This window comes from Sciurus vulgaris (assembly GCF_902686455.1).
Source record: "Sciurus vulgaris genome assembly, chromosome: 8".
NCBI classification, from domain to species: domain Eukaryota; kingdom Metazoa; phylum Chordata; class Mammalia; order Rodentia; family Sciuridae; genus Sciurus; species Sciurus vulgaris.
This window is the reverse complement of record NC_136468.1, coordinates 24,638,862-24,657,552: the sequence shown is the minus strand read 5'-3', so window position 1 is coordinate 24,657,552 and position 18,691 is coordinate 24,638,862. Positions and strand designations below refer to the sequence as shown.

The 18,691-nt window shown below is 34.6% G+C and overlaps 1 protein-coding gene and 1 pseudogene across 2 annotated transcripts in view; both read left to right on the top strand.

The window, feature by feature from the left end:
- NRF1 (nuclear respiratory factor 1) overlaps positions 1-18,691 on the top strand; it is a 143,211-nt gene that overhangs the window by 7,141 nt on the left and 117,379 nt on the right.
- Positions 1,669-9,141, top strand: LOC306667322 (cobalamin trafficking protein CblD-like; annotated as a pseudogene). Its single transcript has one exon. The product of its transcript is annotated as a cobalamin trafficking protein CblD-like (transcript).

The window sequence follows — 18,691 nt, the reverse complement described above, 5'->3', positions numbered from 1 at the left end:
AAATTTATTTTTAAGTTAGGAAAATTTCAAAGGTGTACAAATGTTTCAGTAATATGGAACAAGATAAAGAAAAAGAAAAGACGTTCTCTTGTTTAGTTTTTCTGACCATGAAATCAAAGTACTGTTGAACTGTTTTGTAAGGTCTTTCTGAAATATAGTTATAGAGTACTTTGAGATCTAAGGTGATTTAATGCTAACACAGTGCTAGTGTTCACATTTCTAAAAAGTCATGAATAAAATTTAGATATTTAAAAATATTTCTGAAACTTTAGATAATTGGTCATTTTTAGTTTCTTCCTGAAGACTTTGGGTCTTTGAAATTAGATTTGGGAAATGGTTTTGTCAGCTAGTCCCTAGTTGCCAGGGCAGTGATCTTCAAACTTTTTTCTTTTCTGAGCTACACCATTGGCCCAATCTCCACACTTTTCATTGCCATATTTATAATTAAAACAATTAATACCAGTTAGCATTATTTTATAGGATACCCTGTGAAAGCATTAGTAAAAACAAGAATGATATGAATAAATGTATTGGGTAATCTTAAACTAAAAACTTGTTATATAATTTGTAATTAGCTTGTTGGATTAACAGTTTTGACACAATAATTGTATACTTGTGCTACAATGTAATATTTTGACTTATATACAATGTACAATAATAAAATCAGTAATTAGCATATCTGTTACCTCATTTATCATTTCTTTGTGCTGTAAAATACCTCTTCTAGCTATTTTAAAATATGCAATCAATAAATAACTACAGTTACCTTACTCTGCTATAGAACACAAAAACTCAGTCCTTCCATACTAACTGTATTTATGTACCCATTAATCAACCTTTTTTTATCTCTTTCTTCCCACTACCCTTCCTAGCCTCAGGTAACCACTATTCTATTACCAGCTTCTTTTTTTTGCAGTGCTGGGGATCAAACCCAGGGCCTTGTGCTTGCAAGACAAACACTCTACCAACTGAGCTATCTCCCCAGCCCTCTATTACCAACTTCTATGAGATCAACTTTAACTTTCACATATGAGTGAGAACATTGGGTATTTGTGCCTGGCTTATTTCATTTAACATAAAGTCCTCCAGGTTCATCCATAGTGCTACAAAATGGATTATCTTTACATTCACTTAATCTACAAAGAGAACTATAATATTTGTCTTTTCCTTTGGGCACTTGTTTTTGTTTTGTCTTTCATTAAACAATTATGACAAAATTTTTGGTAAAAGTATCTTCCACATAAAAATAACCCAGAAGTCATAGAACCAGCCAAGGTTTGCTAAGTAGGAAAATCATCATAGAACTAGCATATTGACTCAAACTAGCTTCAGGTAATAAGTCTGGACAAAAAAAATAATCCTGATATATCACCAATTGTGTGACTTCTTTTTGCCTTTAATTTTTGGTTCTAAAATTTCTCTTAAATTCCTTAATTTAAGTCTGTGTTGTAAGGCTATATACATATATTTTATATAGACTATATTACATATATATAAAATGTTAGACTTTATTCTTTTTCTTAATGTAGAAAGGCATATAATGTGTTCATTGTAAAAAGGGGAAGAGTGAAGTAATCATGGTTCTACAAAAATATTTTAATTATTTATATGATTATATACCATATATATGTGTATGTATATATGTATATATATGTGTGTGTGTATATGTGTGTGTATATATATAAAACAGAATAATACAATGTATACTGTCTTGGGCCAAAAATGTCTAAGCACATTTGATATTATCAGCCTTTTTTTGTACTGGGGATTGAACCCAGGAATACTTTACTACTGAGCTACATCCCCTGTCCTTTTTATTTTGAGAAGGTCTTACTAAGTTCCTGAGGATCTTGCTACATTGCTGAGGCTGACTTTGAACTTTGATACCCTTGCCTCAGTCTCCCAGTTCACTGGGATTACAAGTGTGAACTACAGTCTCTGGCCCACAATCTTTTTTTTTGTCCTGAAACATTCTTAGTGGGGCAGTTATAAATCTATTTGGTGAAATTTAAAAATTTCTCAAATACACATTTACTTCAGAAATGCCTACTGTTTCTTCTGTGCTTTGTGGTTCTGCTGAGGTAAGGGTAACTTTGGAGTAAGGGTGTGAAGGCTTGCCAGTGAGAGCTTACTTAATGAAGACTGAAAGCTAAATCCTGGGTTATCCTCATTTTCATTCACATATTAACTTGCTGCTTCTCCACTCTGGCATCATACTTCCTAAGCAAAGATTCCTATTTGCAGGGTAATTTCTGAAGTGAGCAATCTTTTTTCAGTATATTAATCTTTTATGTTACCCTGAGACCCTCTGAGTTGTTATTCCCATTGTTAATAAATTAAGTATTATTAGTAGCAATAGTGTAATATATTTGTTTTAAAAATACCTTTTTTGGAAAAGATCTCTGGAAGTTCAAAAGATTTTAAATCTATAAAATATAAATATTTGGCAGCCATTTTGACAGCATGAAGCTGGGAGAGCTGGAGCCAACCATGGTGATTGGAATACTTTGCAAAAGAGAAGATTTTTGCGTCTTTCTTCTCCACTGGATATGGCCAATGTGCTCTGTAACAGAGCCAGACTGGTTTCCTACGTCAAAGGATTTTACTCTTTAGTTAAAAGAGTTGTCAACTCAAAATCCTTTTCAACTGCAGGATTGTCAGATTTAGATGAATCTCATGTGGCCACTGCCCCTCCACATATATGCTCTTAAACCGTGTGGCCTGATGAAACTATGGGACCATTTGGACCTCAGGATCAGAGAGTCCAGCTTCTTGGGAACATAGGTTTTGATTGTCACCTCAGTGGGACTGCATCACAGAAGAAAAATCAGGTTCAGAAAACTTTGCCTGATGTTCTAGGAGAACTTTTGCCAACTGAAAGACATGAATTTGTGATGGTGCAATATGTGAATGAATTTCAGAGTAAAGATGGACCTGTTGAACAAGAAGTTAACAGTGCAGAAACTTATTTTGAAAGTGCCAGAGTAGAGTGTGCAATCCAAACATCCAGAATTGCTGCGAAGAGATTTTGAGCCACTATTTCCAGAAATAGCTGGTAGTGAACTAATGATTCTGACCATAACACAGAAAACTAGGAATGATATGACAAGTGAAGAAATAGAACTTGAAAAAGAAATGCTCTTAGAAAAGTTCACTAAGGGTGCTAAGGAAATCTGCTATGCTCTTTGAGCTGAAGGCTCTTGGTCTGACTTTATCGACCATCATCTGGTTGGCATTTTTTGGATCATATACAAATAACACTCTTTTTGAAACAGATGAATTCTATCGATATTTAGGATTTACTGTTGATGATCTTGGCTGCTGTAAAGTGATCTGTCATAGTCTGGGGTACCCATGTGGTTGTAGGAAGTATCTTTACTAATGCAACACCAGATAGCCATATTATGAAGAAACAAAGTGGAAACTAGCAATAATGTCATTTTATTTGCTGTACTATATGTATGTAATTGGTTGAACAATATAAACTGTCAGAGACTACAGTTTTGGAAATATACTTACTTCCAGCTATTTATTTCAACATTTATGGATTTACAACATTGGCAAGTGATTTGGGATTTTAAGATCACAAATGTTCATTATTACATCGTAAGCACTTCCACTTTGTACAAATATGGTAGTTAACACGTGATTAGGGTACAATTGATCTCTTATTAGTTCTCCCCTTTATTGAAAAAGCCTTAGTTTTAATTATTTTTTCCAAAAGTCATATATTTGGTTATGATAGCATGTTCTTTTATTGCAATATTTTGAAATTTTGTTCTTAAAAGATTTTAAAGATGCTACAGTATTCATTTTTAAGTTGTCTTTAATAATACAAATGAGAATTCTACATCCATTGTAGATTTTTTCTAATTTTCTTTTCTCTTTATTAAACATTCTAGAACCAATCTAAGTATTACTTTGAAATAACATGTAGGAAAAAAGAATAAAGATAATACATCTTCATGTATTAAAAAAAAACATGAATTTCATTCTTATACACACTTAAAAAAATTCTTAACTCCTGAGTTGAGCCAGATAAATGTATTTTATTTTCAGATAAAACTATGCCTTAGCTGCTGAAAAAAAAAATAAACATTTTTATTTCTATAGAATATGTATTCTGATTCATACCTTGCCCAATGAAATGTGTTTGTGTTTATATAAAATTCTAATTTTATATATAAAGTAACTGGTTTTTCTTAAAGCTTCCTTAAGGATTTTTATACAGTAGAGTCCTCTTTAGAACTAGTAATGTAACCCAATTTTCCTGCCTGCTCATTTAATTCTGTCTTTAATCCCTCTGATAGCTGGTTTATTTTTATTTTTTGTACAAAGTGTTAAGCAAATCTTGGGTAACATTTTTCATCTAAGTGCAGTCATACTTTGTTTAATCTCAGAAAAATGCTTTGGTAGGTGATCTTGTAGTTTACGAATACCATAGAGTGTACTTACATAAACCTCAATGGTATAACCTACTTCACACCTAGGCTATATGGTGTAGTGAATTGATCCTGGGCAACAAGCATGTACACCATGTTAGTGTACAGAACACCAGTAGTCAGTTGTAACACAATGGTGAATACTTATATATCTAAACAGAAAAGTATTGTGAAAATACTACTTAAAAGATACAGGGTACATCTGTGTCAAGCACTATCCTGAATGGAGCTTTCAAGACTGGAAGTTGCTGTGGGTGAGTCTGAGTGGTGAGAGCATGTGGAGTCCTAGGACATTACTGTTCATTACTGTAGACTATTTTATAAACACTGTATTTAAGCACACAAAATTTATAAATTTTTTCTTCAGTAATAAATTCATCATATCTTTCTGTAACTTTATAATGAACTTTTTACATTTTAACTTCTTGACAACTTAAACTGTACAGCTGTAACAAAAATACTTTTTCTCTATGTTTCTTTTGGTAGGATGGGGAGATACTAGGGATTGAACCGGGGAGTGCTCAATTGAGCTACACCCCCAGCCCTTTTTGGTTTTGAGACATGATCTTACTTAATTTCCCAGGCTGGCCTAGAACTTGGGATCCTCCTGTGTCAGCCTCCCAAGTTGGTAGGATTATAGGCATGCACCATGGCACCCAGCTATTTAAATTTTAAAATTTTTAATTTAATTTTTTACTTTTTAAACTTTTTGTTAAAAACTAAGTCACAAACACACATGTTAATCTAGGCCTACAGAGAGTCAGGACCATCAATATTATTGTCCTCTGCTTCTACATTTTTTCCCACTGGTAGGTCTCCAGGTGCAAGAACACATGTGGACCTGCCATCTCTTATGATAACAGTGCTGCCTTCTGAAGTGCCTCTTTCAAGACTTGTCTGAGGCTTGAGGAGTTGTCATTCTTCTGAAATAAGTCCAAAGGACTTGCTTGGTTTGTTTCTTATATTCATCATAGATTTGCTCGTTAGCAGATACTGTACCATGAGCATTCCTTTCTATTAATAAAAACCTTTTGGTTTTGGTGTTCATGTTTTGCCCTTTAGGGAACTGTTTGAGGTCTGCAAAAGCTTTAAACCCTTGATGTGTGTGTGTTTTCTGCAGTTTCCTTTTCTCTTGTCTCTTCTTCAACAATGTATTCCTGTTCCTTATTTACGCTTGACAAGATATCAACTCAGTGTCTTCTAGATGTAGTGGGAGGAAGAGAATCTCGGAATAAATAAAAAGCACAAATGTTTTGTCTTGAACTTTTGTTTTTAGTTTTTATATCTGAAAGGGTAAGAGCAGTAGCCAATTTTCACTTAAGAGTCCACCAGGATGGTTGTTTTCATTATGAAGTTTTGTGACCAAATGATACTCGATGCCCTTTAGATAGGTAGTCTTTGTTTAATATTAATTTAGGGCTTGTGGAACAGTAGTGATTCTTTTAGGTTTGCACTGTTTTGAACTTTTTAATTAAGAATAATGATGCTCTTATAACTTCTTTCCTTTAAAGATAAAAGATTGTGCAGGTGTTCTGTGTCAATATGTGTAACTCTGATTTGGTCAACCAGTTGAGGTTCAGAATTCTATGTCCATTGCCTAATTTTCAGATACCTGGAATACACTGCATCACAAAATGAACTTCCCTTTTCAAACTTGGCCCTGTTTCTTTCTTGATTACCTCAGTCAATAGTGCCACTTCATCTGGTTTCTCACACCAGACCCCTTGTCTTTCCATATCATCTAATCCTGTTTACTCTTCGAAATAAACTCAGTCTGTCTTCTTCATTTCTACCACTACACTTTTGTCTAAGCTGCTTGTTGGCTTTCCTGGACAGATACAGGTGGTCACTTGCATCCACTCTGGCCTAGCACTAGTCCATTAGTGCAGCCAGAATGAATTGATTTTTCTTAATATATAGGTCTGATCATGCTCCCTTGGAATTTAGGATGAAGATAAAGTTGCTTAATGTGGCTGTTCTGACCTTTTGGACTCATTTTGTACATTTCCCCTAACCATTAGATTTTTCCTGTGGCTGTTCCTTTTTGACTGGACAGCTTTTCCTTCCCTCTCTGTTTATTAAAATCTTATAAGTTCTTTGAGTCTCTGCTCAAGCAAGTTATACTTGGTTCCCCTCATTTTTGAGCTTTTTCTTCACTATACTCATTCATTTATGCAATTTTACCTTTATTGCATATTACCCACCAGATTATAAGCTTCAGAAGAGTAGATAATGTGTTTGTGTTCATCTTCAGGCACCAGACTTACCAGGAGATAGTGCCTGACACAAAATAAGCTGTCAGAATTATTTGATTGTAGAATCCTCAGAAAACTAATTTGTAATATCATACCTCATTGTTAGGCTTTTGTGGTACCATCTAACATTTAATAATTTTAGGAACTCATGGTGGAAAAAGATTCTAAGCCAACTGTATTCCTTAGAGGTAAAGTCTTCAGTCACTCCTTGAACACATCAGTCTGGATTTAAGACATTTAGGTGGTTAGAAAGTAATTTCAACTGAAATTTCTCCCTGGAACTTTTATCTACTGATCTTATTTCTTTTTGGGGAGTTGGATGGGGTGGGGTGCTTCCAAAAACAGTTTTCATTTTCATTGTAAAGTCTTCTAAACTCTTTCTGTTTTAGTGTAAGTATCCTTACATCCTTCAGCTTTCTGGGATAGAGTGTGCTTGAAATATGAAGTTTGAGGGATGAATATAATTATCTAGGGCTGCCATAACAAATTACTACAAACTTACTGGCTTAAAACAAAAATGTATTATCTCACAGATCCAGAGACCCTTTTTTCAGAATCAAGGTGTTTGCAGGGTTGTGCTTCCTCTGGAAGCTCTAGGGGGAGAATCTGTTTTTTATGCTTTGTTTTGTTTTAGTGGCATGCCTTCACTTGTGGCACTTCAGTCGGGTGTCTGCCTCCATGGTTCCGTTGTTTTCTACTCTTTGTAATATCCATCTCTCTGACTTGTATAAGGATGGTTGTACTTGCTTAGTATCATCTTGTGATATTATTGCAGGATCCTTAATTTGGTTACATCTACAATGATACTTTTCCCAAATAAGGAAACATTCCTGAATTTCAATGATTTAGAACATGAACATACCTTTTTGGGAGGCACCATTCAAGCCACTACCAGACTACAGGCTTAAATTATAATACCACCTTCTAACTTTGCAACCTTGAGCATGTTGCTTAACCTTTGAGTATGAATCTCCTTAATGATTTGTGAAGATGTAAAGAAAATTCCTGTGAAGTACTACTTAGCACATAGTAGCTAACACATTAAACATTACCTTCCATGGTCTGCATCCCTGGACATCATGTGTGTCCTAGAATGTCACATGAGTTGCAGGACAGGTCTGATAAATGCAGATTTTCTTATGTTATGGACACAGTTTAGCCAACTATGATGTCGCCCAAATTTAAATTTAGTTTTATCTGTAGTTGCATCATAGGGTTGTCTTTATTGAACTTAGAATTGGTTAAAATCCCCAAGTCTTTTTCTTTCTTTTCTTTTTTAAAAATTTATTATTATTATTTTTTTTAGTTGTAGATGGAATAATACCTTTGTTTTGTTTATTTTAATGTGGTGCTGAGGATTGAACCCAGTGTCTCATACATGCTAGGCAAGTGCTGTACACTGAGTCGCAACCTCAGTGCCCCATGTCTCTTTTCATTGATGATTAAATCTGTATTGTGTAGTGAAATATTTAGGTTCAATTCACATTGTCACAGATTACATTGTATATTACGAGTCAATGTTATCAAGTCATAGTACCTGGTGCATATTAGGAGCTAAGTGAATGCTGAATTTTTAAAAATATATTTTTTAGTTGTAGATGGACACAACCTTTATTTTATTTATTTTTATTTTTTATATTGTGCTGAGTATTGAACCCAGTGCCTCACACGTCCTAGGCAAGCACTCTACCACTCAACCCCAGCCCCAGCCCATGAATGCTGAATTTAATGTTGCTTTGTGATTTAAGGAATATTTAAGTTTAGCTCCTTTGTGCTATTCAGAACATTTTTTAAAACAAATGCTGCGAATAATGTAAAAAGGAAAACGTTACCAATGGAGTAGCATCTGTATCAGTTAATGTTGGTCAGATGAATGGCATCACTAGATTCTCCTGTGACCAGGTGCTCCTTCAGGTAATCACAACTTCCAAGTTGATGGACAGTTTGTCCTTGATACTTTCATCAGATGTGAGATATGTGTGACAAATGCATATCCAGTGATTTTCTTATCTAGTATTTTCATACTAGCATATTTTGGTATTTGAATTTGAGATAAAAGACTAGAGTAATCAATGATGTAGAGATGGACTTTTAAAAATATCTACCACCACTGCCTTGGCACTGGGGATTGAGCCCAGAGGTACTTTACTGCTGAGTTAACATCTCCAGCCCTTTTTTTTGTTTGTTTGTTTTGAGACAGGATCTTTCTAACTTTTTGAGGCTGGCCTTGAACTTTTGATCCTCCTTCCTCAGCCTCTGGAGTCTCTGGGATTACAGTTGTGAGCCACTGTACCTGGCTAAAAATACCAAGTTTTGAGTAAGTATTATATACATGTAGTTAAGACAATATAAAAAGGAATACAGTGCAACCATAGAAATGAAAAGTTGTACCCCATTTGTGTACATGAATCAAAATGCAGTCTGTAAAAATAAAAAAAATTAAAAAGTGCAAAGTGACTTTCTCTTGGGGCTGGGGTTGTGGCTTGGGGTAGAGTGCTTGCTTGGCATGTGTGAGGCACTGGGTTCCATCCTCTACCACATGTAAATAAATGAATAAAATAAAGGGCCAACAACATCTAAAAAAAATATTTAAAAAATTAAACAACAACAAAGTTACTTTCTCTCCCATAGTTTCCCTTTCTGGAAGCCTCCACCCCTGCTTTGTATATCCTTTCAGGTAGGCTATACAAAAACGTACATATCCTTCACTTTTTCAAAACACAAATGAAGGTGGGCATGGTGGCGCATACCTGTAATCCCAGCTATTTTGCAAGTTCAAGAGTAGTGTTGGCAACTTAGTGAGATCCTGTCTCAATATTTAAAAAATAAAAAGGGTTGGGGATATAGCTCAGTGTTAAAGCACTTCTGGGTTCAATTCCCAATACTACCATAAAACAAAAATGAAACAAATGATAGCATATATGCATAAACAAGTGCTTTTAAAAAAAATGATGTAGGACTAATGTAGGATTTCAAGTTTTTGCCCTTTTATTGAGTATCAGGGAACCAACTTCTCTGTTTACAATACAACCTACATTGTGTGGAATCCATTTCCTAGAGAGTTGTGAATGAGATAACCCCTGTGAAAGAATTCCTGTAAAGGCTAACTCAGTTTATATCAGGGAAATAGAACCAATTTTAACTCAAGTCATTTATTTAGAAAATAAAAACTCATCAATTCAAATTGGCTTAATACATTATCTTGTTATTGCTTGGGCCTTTTTCATGCTTGCTAAATGAATTGCTCTTTTTTTTTTTTTTTTTTTTTTTTTTTTTTTTTTTTTTGCAGTGCTGAGGATTGAACCCAGGGCCTTGTGCTTGTGAGGCAAGCACTCTACCAACTGAGTTAAATCCCCAACCCCTCATTTTTATCATATTGACATCAGTGCTAAATAAATTAAGGTAACATAGGACTAGTTTGTCTAGGAATAGCTAAAATATTCAGGAACAGAAGGGCAATGGCAGTCATCATCATCACATTCCACCTTGGGATATTTGTGTTCTTTTAAATTATTTTTTTATTTTTTAGTTGTCAACCTTTATTTTTTTATTTATATGTGGTGCCAAGAATCAAACCCAGTGCCCCACCACATGCCAGGCAAGTGCTGTACCACCGAGCCACAACCCCCGCCCAATCCAGTAATTCTTAATCTTTGGTCTCAAAACCTTTTTTTTAAAAAATATTTTTTTAGTTGTCGATAGACCTTTATTTACTTTTGTGCAGTGCTGAGAATTGAACATAGAATTGAGCACATGCTAGGCAAGTCCTCCACCACTGAGCCACAAACCCAGCTCTCAAAACCCTTTTATTCTCTTAAAAATTATTGAGAACTTCAAAGAGCTTTTGTATGTTTTGGTTACAATTTTTGATACTTACCATATTAGATGTTAAAACTAAGAAATTTAAAAATGTTTATTAATTGATTTTAAGGTAATAGTAAATTCACTGTATGTTAAAAGGTATTTCTATAGCCAGGTTGATGGCATACGCCTGTAATCCCAGGGCCTCTCTCCAGAGAGAAGGGCAGGAGGATTGCTATTTCAAAGCCAGCTTCAGCAATTAGCGAGGCCTCTAGCAACTCTGTGAGACCCTGTCTCTAAGTAAAATACAAAAAAAAAAAAAAAGACTTGGAATGTGACTCAGTGGTGGAGCACCCCTGAGTTCAATCCTGGGTACAAAAAAAAAAAAAAAGTTTTTTTTAATAAAGAATCATTTTGCTGAAACAATTTAGTGAGATTTTGTTTGCAGTTTAACACATCTCTTTAATGTCTGGTTTGAGAGGAAACAGCTGAATTCTCATACCTGCTTTTGCACTCATTTTGCTGCAGGTGTTGCTTTGGTTAAGTAAAACAAGATCTTCTCATACTAAATACGTAGTTGGAAGAGAGGAGCATCTTAAGGGCCTTTTTGGATTTTTGTTCTTCTTTGATACTCATCAGCAGTACTTTCTTTCTTTCTTTCTTTTTTTTTTTTTTTTTTTACTTTATTTTATTTATTTATTTATTTTAATTAAAAATCATAAATTTACATAGGGCAATGTTGTTTGATTCATTCTGTTTTTTTTTCCCTCCCCTCCCACCCCTCCCACCCCTCTTTTCCCTCTATACAGTCCTTCCTTCCTCCATTCTTAAAATCCCAATGGTGTACCTTACAGAAATAGAGCAAGCAATTATGAAATTCATCTGGAAGAATAAGAAACCCAGAATAGCTAAAGCAATCCTCAGTAGAAAGAGCGAAGCAGGGGGTATCGCAATACCAGATCTTCAACTCTATTACAAAGCAATAGTAACAAAAACGGCATGGTATTGGTACCAAAATAGAAAGGTAGAAATGGTACAGAATAGAGGACATGGACACAAACCCAAATAAATACAATTTTCTCATACTAGACAAAGGTTCCAAAAATATGCAATGGAGAAAAGATAGCCTGTTCAACAAATGGTGCTGGGAAAACTGGAAATCCATATGCAACAGAATGAAACTAAATCCCTATCTCTCACCCTGCACAAAACTCAACTCAAAATGGATCAAGGACCTCGGAATCAGACCAGAGACCCTGCATCTTATAGAAGAAAAAGTAGGTCCAAATCTTCAACTTGTTGGCTTAGGATCAGACTTCCTTAACAGGACTCCCATAGCACAAGAAATAAAAGCTAGAATCAACCACTGGGATAGATTCAAACTAAAAAGCTTTCTCTCAGCAAAGGAAACTACCAGTAATGTGAAGAGAGAGCCTACAGAGTGGGAGAATATCTTTGCCACTCATACTTCAGATAGAGCAGTACTTTCTTTTAAAAAAAAAATGTAGTTGTAGATGGACAAAATGCCTTTATTTTGTTTATTTTTATGTGATGCTAAGGATGGAACCCAGTTTCTCACACATGCTAGGCAAGCACTCTGCCACTGAGCAACAGCCCCAGACCCAGCAGTAATTTCTTTAAAGGTGAGTTGTAATGTGGAATATGAAACCATAACTGTACTCTAATGTCCAAACTTACTGGTTTATTATGCACTTTGAATGGCTCTTTTAACCTACACATGATTTTGTAATATTGTAACATTGGTCATTGAAAAGTATTACTGAGTTGTACAGATCTTCTAAATGTTGATGCAAAAATGATGGACCATGCCTATAATTGCAGCGGCTTGGGAGGCTGAGACAGGAGGAGGGAGAGTTCAAAACCAGCCTCAGCAACAGTGAGGCACTAAGCAACTCAGTGAGACCCTGTCTCTAAATAAAATACAAAATAGGGCTGGGGATGTGACTCAGTGGCAGAGAGCTTGCCTAGCATGTGTGAGACACTGGGTTCCATCCTTAGCATCACATAAAAATGTGTTCCTGAGTTAAATCCCCAGTAACCCCCCCAATCATTCATTAAAATTACTACTCGTCTCATCAGAAAAGTCTTTTAAGTAATGAAAAAGCTATCAAGCTCACCATGGCAGATAAAAGTTTTCCAAAATTCTAATTATCACTTGAAATATCAAATTTCATCATTGACAACAAATATTGCTAGTGACAGGCTTACTTTTAATTTTTGAGAAAATGTCAAATACTTAGGTCTGACCTTATAATTTGTGTGACAGCCACTCTTGCAAGTAAAAATAATATTCCTTTAAGAAAAAGTAGCTAATTTAGTTTGATTGAGAGAATGGTGCTTATGTTTTTATGACCGTCATCATACTTCCACATGCAACAGAAATACCTTGTGCATATTTCCATTTGTTGAACAGAATAAGACACATGAACTCAAGAGTGAATATTTAATAAAATTACTAATTATCACTCATTTATTAAGCCCATTCATCAATACAATAAATTGCCTTACGCAGCCTTTTTTTGTGAACATGTGATGGTGACAAGTATAATAGCTACTATATTGTGGCTACTATAGTGTTGTCTTAAATTGTGCTATGTCAGTAGTTTTACCCCACCATTGCTTTTGTATCATAAATTAAATATAAACTCTGGTGGGAAAAAGGCAAGTAGCTTTTAATTATAATGAAAATGATTGAGAGCTCATGGATCCCTTGAGAGTCTGAGCCAGGGTCCCATGGTTGTCTTTTGAGAACTGCTGTTGATGTTCTCTGGCAGTTCCTGATCCAGAACTTGACATGGAAAAAGTGCTCAAAGAATGTTTACTTCATGTGATATACTGGCATCTAAACATGACAAACTTGGTGAATGAAATTATGTAGATTGATGTTCATCTAGGAAGTTTGATCAGGCAACTTTTCCACGAACATTGTAAGAATAGAGTGAATAAATGGAATGTAGATGATATGTGTTAGCAATGCAAGTGATGAAATAACTCAACATAAGGTGATAGTACCTACAGAACTAACACTTTAAGCCTTGTTAAGTTTCTCTTAATGAGGCCTCTGCTTTTTGTCTTTAAATTTGTAGTGGTGTAAAAGAGAGAATTCTAAGTAGGATGGATCTAACCTGAAATCAAACAAATTTAAATTTCAATAGGTCACTGCTGTGCTTGATTTTTTTTCTTCAAAATGGACTACAGAAGGTGAAATGTGAACAAATAATTTCATTTTCCCTTGTGAGTTAAATACATTTTGTTTTTGCTCTTCTGATTCATATTCAATATGTTGGGCTTCCTTTCTTCCTTCCTCTCTTTTTTCTTTTATTTTTCCTATTGGGGGAAGTTGGTTCAACTAAACCTTTGTTTTTTATAACTTTTCATATTTTTTGAACTTGAAAAGGTTGCTTCCCAAATAAGAAAGTGACCACACAGGGTGTATTGTCTATTCTCATGGGACTTGAAGTATAAGATTAGGTGAGGGCATTGCTTTAAAACAGGAGTTATTGGTTTTCTCTTCTTTTAAATGAAAAAGAGATTGGTCACTTCAAATACTTAGAATACCTTTAAAATAGTTTTGTGTTAAACTGTGTTGTAGGAATTTTGAACTTTGACCCCATTTTTGTCCTTAATGAATTTTAAATCATTATCAGGCCAGCAGGGGGCACACATCTATCCCAGCTATTTGGGAAGTCTGAGACGGAGGATCTCCAAATTTCAGGCTAGACTGGGCAATTTAAAGAGACGCCCATCTCAAAAATTTTTTAAAAGAGCTGGGATAGCGCAGTGGTAGAGTGGCCCTGGGATCAATTCTGAGTACTGAAGAAATCAATCCATCAATCAATAATGTCAACTGCTGAGGAGCAACAAATTACTCATTTTATGTTGAACATATTTTTTACACTAAAATATTATAACTTGAAATTGAGACAGTATTTGAACTGAAGTTTCTGCCTTCATGTGAGACATTTTTGTAAGCTTTTTGATTTTTTTCTAATAGTTTTTTTAATAAAGTTGAGTGACACTGTAGCAAACTCAGGTATATCCTGGAATGTATCTGAATGTTTCTCAGAAACTAGATTTTAAGGGAGAAACCTGTTTAGTGTTTCCTTGCACTTCTACCTACTTAGTTGTCATAGCATACCACAAGATGATAAACTGTCTGATAACCAGAAAAATAATTCTTTAATAGCATTAGTTTATTATTAAGGTAAATTAATTTCTCTGAGACATCTTCAATGTACTTTTTAAAAAAAAAAAAGCAAATAAAAATCCTGTGTCTGTATAAGCTGTAGGTACTGGTAGATAGTTTTAAATGAGTAATATCCCATTCAAGGAAGCCTGTCCTATGGAATACCATTATGTGGTTATGAATTGTTCTTTTTTTCTTTTCCTTTTTTGGCAGAGAATAGTGGTAAGGTAGTCCTCTCCTTTTAGGGAGCTATACTTGTATACACAATAATGACAAAGTCAGCTAAATGGTGCATATTCCTCCTTGTTTTTTTTTCCAGGTGACTTGTTATAGTCTATTTCTGGTTGGAGCTAGGATGCAGAGGAATGGGCAATAAAACTGAAGATGGAAATGGGGAAGAATAATACTAGATGTAAAGCATCCAGGTCTCCAACCCCTTCCCTACTTTTTAAAAACTTTACTCTTAGCTCAAGAAAGGTCAGCAAGGATATTGAGTGAAGGCATTTCTAACAATCAAAATCTCACACTTATTGTTTGTTCATTATTGAAAGTCTTTGTATCTAATTTAAGGAATGCTTCAAACATCTTGTGAATTTACCTTTTGTCCCTGGAGTGCATGCTCAGATCACAAGGGATGTTGTGGTAAAGTTGGATAGAACAGGCATTACCTGAACTTTGGTCATTATATATCTAAGTAACAACTGTGAGGAGATGCAGTTGTTACTGGGGCTGTGTTTATGTGCAAAGAACCGCCACTTGTCATGGGCCACGTGCTGGTTAGAACCCATTTTAAATCACCAAACTGTAAACTACTAGTCAAAAATTAATCTTGGAGCTGGGATTGTGACTCAGTGGTAGAGTGCTTGCCTAGCATGTATGAGGCACTGGGTTCGATCCTCAGCATCACATAAAAATAAAATGAAATAAAGGTATTGTGTCCATCTATACAACTAAAAAACTTTTTTAAAAATTAATTTTATTTTTACAATATCCTTAAAAAGCCTACATATCATTTTAAACTGACCAAAGTAAAAAGTCTGCTTTCAAATAGTTATAAGTGGAAGTTTAAGATAAAGTCATATTCAAAATTGTATTAAATTTACCAGATTAATTTTGAGCTCTGTGTGTAAGTCACAAATTGGAATGTTTGCTATAGATTATTTTGTTAAATAAAAATTTTAGGACTGGGATTGTGGCTCAGTGGTAGAGCATTTGCCTAGCTTTTTTTTTTTTTTTTTTTTTTTTTTTTTTGCGGTGCTGGGGATCGAACCCAGGGCTTTGTGCCTGCAGGGCAAGCACTCTTCTGACTTGAGCTATCTCCCCAGCCCTAGGGTTAAGTCTTACTACTTTGGTATGTCTCTAGTAGTTACTGCTTTAAAATTTTTTTTTAAATTCTTCAGGAATAAAAAAAGGACATAGAACAATATAATAAATACCACATACCACTACCCAGCTTAGAAAATATCACAGATATTATCATGGAAGTCTGCTGGTGTCCCTCTCCCTTCCCAGCTGTGACCATTATCCTGAATTTGTTACAGATTAAAGATCCCTAATTCAAAATCTAAAATGTGAAATTCTCCAAAATCTGTAACTTTGAGTACCAATGTGATGCCATAAGTGGAAAAAATTCCACATCTGATCTCATGTCACCATCAAAACCAGGCACAGTACAAAAATATTGTATAAAATTAACTTCTAGCTATTTGTGTAATGTAATGTGAAACGATTTCATATTTAGACTTTGGTCCCATTCCAAGGTGTCGCAAATATTTCAAAATCCAAAGCATTTCTGGTCTCAAGCATTTTAGACAAGAAGTACTTAACCTGTATTTTATTCCCCAGCATTTTTTATAAACTTTTCCTATGTACGTCTATATCCATAGAAAAAATGATATTGTTTTTATCTTTAAAACTTTGTGTAAGTGGTTAAACATTAAATATAGTACACTCATTTTAAATGCTGTTAATATCTAATAATGGGATGTGAAAATAATATTTTTGTAGGGAATCTTAAAAATAAAGTAGGAAGGTGATAATTTATAAACCCACCAACCAGAAATACCACACTTGATATTTTTATTTTTTCCCCTTCACGTCCCCATTTCCCACTTATGTGTGTATATTTTTGGTACCTTTTATGATAAAAGGAATCCTATTTTATGGATTACATAAAATTGTAAAATAGCCACATAATCCCAGTTTAGTTGATTCCTAGTTGAAAAAGGAAAGAAAAGACGGGTACTGCATATCACATATACTCAGTGACTTTGTCTATACCGATATTGATGGTTTATCTCTTGGTATAGAAGCATTTATATAGGTGTCATTTGGGAAGAGTTGGTTCATATTTTTCATTGTGTCATAAAAATTAGAGATTTTTCGGGTAAGCATATTTACCAGGTCGGTGATACTTACCTCTTTAAACATTAAGAACTCTTTCATTTTTAATCATTTTTTTAATGGAAAAAAATTGGAAAAGAAGCCTACAATGAGTATCACTATGCTGTTTAAACCATAATACTATGTACTACCTATAATGTTATCTTTCCTTGGCAACTCGACCTCACCATGAAGGCACTGATGACTGAACTGTATTGGGACTTCTTTTAGCCTCTTGTGCACATTTAGTTAGATCTTTAACAGCATTCCATGCCACTGCAAGGAGGGAGTTGGAAGAGCATGATACAAAATCTAAAGGCAGTTCTCTCACCAGTGACAGTAGTGGGAAAGGCCACCAGCAACCTTGTCTCTTCATTGGATGAAGCTGACCCACCCTTCTGATCTCTTCAGTCTCTTCCTGCCAGCACATCCCTTATGTGCACATTTGTTCAACACTATATAATTATTAACTATAAAAAATGTACACATTATATGTAAACTGTAATTTAAGTGTATACTTATGTGTAAACTATTATATATAAATGATAACACTATATAAAAATATTCAGCACCATGTAAGTGTAGACTATGGTGAAATTATTGGAAGAATTTCTGACTGCATTTGAAAATCCCTGTACTCCATCTTTACTATGATTTCTAATGGGAACATTTTAAACCTTTTTTAAACTTAATATACTTTATTTTTTAAAGCAGTTTTGGATATTTAGAAAAATTTGAATGGAAGATATGGAGAGTTCCTGTATATTTCCTATCCCTAGTTTCCCGTAACATCTTGCTTTAATATATATTTGTTAGAGTTGATCAGCCAATATTAACTAAAATTCATATCTTCCATTGGGGTTCTTTCTTTGTGTTGCTAACCATGGGTTTTGACAAATGTATATTGATATATCCTCTGTTATAGTATTGTACAGAATGGTTTCACTACCCTAAAAATCTCCTGTACTCTCCTTCCCTCCTTACTGGCAAACCCCTGACAACCACTGATCTTGTTACTGTCTCCATAGTTTTGCCTTTTTTAAATGTCATATAGTTGGAATCATACATATGTAGCCATTTCAGATTGACTTCTTTCTCTTAGTAATATGCATGTAAGATTCTTCCATGTCTTTTCATGGCTTTATAGCTTAATTCTTTTTAGTGCTGAATGTAACATTCCATTATATGGATGTACTATAGTTTATCCATTCACCTACTGAAGGATATCTTGGTTGCTTCCAAGTTTTTTGTTTGTTTTATTTTTTGCAATTATGAATAAAGTTGCTTTGAATATTTGTGTGCTGGTTTTTGTATGGACATGAGGTTTCAGCTCATCTTGGGTGAATACCAAGGAGTGCAGTTGCTGGATCATTTGATAAGAGTTTATCTAGTTTTGTAAGAAATTGCCAAACTGCCTTTCAAAATGGCTGACGTGCACTTTTAGCTTGCTCATGCTTTTCAAAAACTCATTTTTCAAGTACATAAAGGAATGCTTGCCTTGTGATAGGATGTTGTCCTTCCAAGCAATTGGTTTGTAGGACTGGTATTCCCTACATAAATAATACTGGTTGGTTGTTCTTTGTTCTTGTCTGCTTTATCTTGTA